Below are 3,354 nucleotides of genomic sequence, written 5' to 3' on the forward strand. Positions count from 1 at the left end.
AAACGGGATTGAATCACACTCTATCTGGTCTCCATTCCTCAAGTCTGTCCTCACTCTCTCTCTTGCTGAACCCCAACCCGTGGACCAGAGCAGCTTGGGGCAGTGCAGACTCTAACAATTTAGCCCCCAAGGCTTTTGGCAGTGCAGGTTTCAACACTGACAGAGCGGGTCCGAGACATTTTGGCCCCCAAGTGTGGGGCAGGGTGGTTCTCAACATTTCTGGCCCCAAAGCATGGGGCAGCTCGGGCCACAACATAGCTCCATGTCCCAGGAGGCACGATGTCCTCCTGTCCTCGGTGGCACCAGGCACACACATGGTACAGACACACAGGCAAGCAAAACATTCATGTACATGATACACATAAAATTCAGCTAAAAAAGAACAACTCCACTGGTTCCATATGCAAGCACTGTATGTTATACCTTCCTGATATTCAAGAAAAAAGAAAACACCATGCTAACTCGAAAGACTGAGAAAAATCAAGCATATGGCAAACACAGGGTTTAAGTCCTAGCAAATGAATACATAATAAGGCTTATTACAAAATTTGAATGAGGAATAAATCAAAATCTGCAACAAAAATGCAAACCACCAATACAGATAGTAAACAGTAACGACTTGTTGGTTCTGCCATAGGAGCTAAGCAAAACCCAACACTGACGATAGTGAGTGTTGAGGCATACATAATGAGTGCAGAGGCCAACATCCATGTCACTGCTGGAGGGAATTAAGTCAGCACAGAGCTTAGAAACCAGCTGGACCTCATTTGTTATTTTCAATGTTTATTCTTCTATGCAGTCCATTTCTGTGAATTTCTCCTACAAACACCACAGAAATATAAAGTTGCACTCACAAGACTACTTCCCAATAACCGAGTGTAGGAGAGGAATCTGAATCTGAATGTCCACTGTGGGGAGCTAAGGTCTACCATGGAGCCACTCAAAAAGATGCTTACTTTAAGCATACTGCACTTCAGTGGTACTTGGTGTCTATCCATTCTTTGAGTGTAAATGCACACACAAGTGAGGCTGAGAGTGTGTGCACAATTAAAACCATGTCATCACCTGTATCAGCCCCCTGAAGAGCACAAGGTTAAGACAACACTCTGCCAGTGTTGCTCAAAACATGGCTCACCGACCTTACAAGGTTAAGTCTTGGAACTCCAGGACTCAGTGGGCTGGGATGGACTAGCCTGTTGGTGCTATTCGACACGATGAAAGGTGGGCAGAGTGCTTTAACTGGCAACAGCTCTAACAATACATGATCCAGAGACCACACATTTGGGAGTTAAATGAGCTTCATAAAGATCTCACACAAATGCATGACTCATATTTCCCAGGCTGCTGGAGCAAGGCTGGCCATGCTGGCAGTCGTGAACCCTGGGATCAATAGGCTGACAGGTAGCACTCACTAGACCCGTGCTTCTTTTCTGAGTGATGAAAGTTAAAGCACTTACAGTTATATGCCCTCCTGGGGCCTGAGACGGCTCAGTGGTGAACAGCACTGGCTGCTCTTTCAGAGAACCTGGGGTTCAGTGCTGAGCACCCACATGGCAGCTCACAACTGTCTCTAACTCCAGTTCCAGGGGATGGACATCCTCACACAGACATACATGCAACTAAATCAGTGCACTTAAAAACCAATCATTTTTTTTAAAAAAACATATACCAAATAACAAAAAGGCCTAATGATGGAAGTTCCTAGTCAATTCTGCTGCAGAGCAGTAGTATTCTTGGCCCTTTAATATATTTATGCTTTCTTTAAAACGAAGCCAACTTTTCACATCCCTGTCATTTAAGTAAATTACACCAGCATATCCTATGAACTGCCTGAAGAACTTTTTGCATATCTGTGGCTCTGGATGTCTCTCAGAGAAAACAGCTTCCTCCTGGTCACCCAAGTAAGAAAGAAAAACTGTAACTGGATACCATCCCTGTTTACTCAGTCACTCTGGGATCAAAGCTTAAAGAGCTACTGGATACGTGAAACTGAGCCGACTGATCGTCCTCTGCAGACCGGCCTTCGCCAGCACAGAACATGTCTTCACACAGCTTGTTAGACTACTGCACAGTTCAGGGTTGTTTTAAACACTGCATGATAAAGCCAAAATAAAATAGTTAACTGTTCATTCGCAGATACAACAAACACCCACACGGGCTTTATTATAAAAATCCATTGCTGCTGCCATCTTGAGATAACAGCTTTTAACTGACATGAGCAGAAGGAAATACTAGTCCTAGCACACAGAATAATGATTCCCATTGAAGAACCATCATTCTTGTTTTGAAGAGGCTCCTGCCAGACTTGGTGGAGCACTCCTTTAATCCCAACATTTGGGAGGCAGAAGTGGGAGGATCTCTGTGAGCTCAAGGCCAGCCCAGTCTACATAGTGAGTTCCAAGACATTAAGACAGGAAAAGAGATTGAGATGAGATAAAGATGAGTTAGAGATACAGAAACAGAGAGACAGGCAGACATATAAGCAATGATTTCTGATGTAGAAGTTTCTCTTCTGGTACTGGAGCCAATCACAGGCTGAACCAAGTGTAAGCTCCGTCCTGAAATACACACAGAGGTGCAGCCAGACCCCTACTGCCTATGTGCACTGTCTAAGCAAGTCTGTTACAGACATCTATTCTTCCTGTTACTTTACTTCTAAAATCCTGCAAAAGAAAAACAGTAAAAGTTTCACACACACACACCCAAAAAGTCAGTATAGCCGGGCACTGGTGGCATACGCCTTTAATCCCAACACTCCAGAGGTAGAGGCAGGAAGGTCTCTTGAGTTCAAGGCCAGCCTGATATACAGAGTGAGTTCCAGGACAGCCAGAGCTACACAGAGAAGCCCTGTCTCAAAAACAAACAAGGGAGGGAGGGAGGGAGTGAGGGAGGGAAGGAGGTGGGAGGTGGGTTAGGTTATGCATCACATGGCAGCTCACACCTGATGCACTCTTCTGGCCTCTGGCAGGCACTCTCAGAGTAAGCATACACAGCATGCAGGAAAAACACTCATACTCATAAAATAACAAAATTAAATATTCTTAATTTATTCCTTAATTTCCTTAAACATCATTATAAAGGGGGTGACAAATCCATTTGATGGTAAACACACTGCCTGCTTTTCTTAGCGTTTTACCCCCTTTTATTTGAATTGTCAGTGACAGCTTTCACTCGGCAGCATTGAGTTTCTGCAACAAACAGCATATGTGGCATGCCAAGTTTAAAGTATTTCCTATCTGGCTCTTTTAAGACAGTTTCCCAAGCCTTGCAGTTGAAATGTTACTGTGCCATACTAAGTAAAACTTCACCTAAAGCAAAGAAAATAAGAACACAAAAAACAAATGACATGCTTGC

This window comes from Arvicanthis niloticus, chromosome 19 (assembly GCF_011762505.2).
Source record: "Arvicanthis niloticus isolate mArvNil1 chromosome 19, mArvNil1.pat.X, whole genome shotgun sequence".
NCBI lineage: Eukaryota > Metazoa > Chordata > Mammalia > Rodentia > Muridae > Arvicanthis > Arvicanthis niloticus.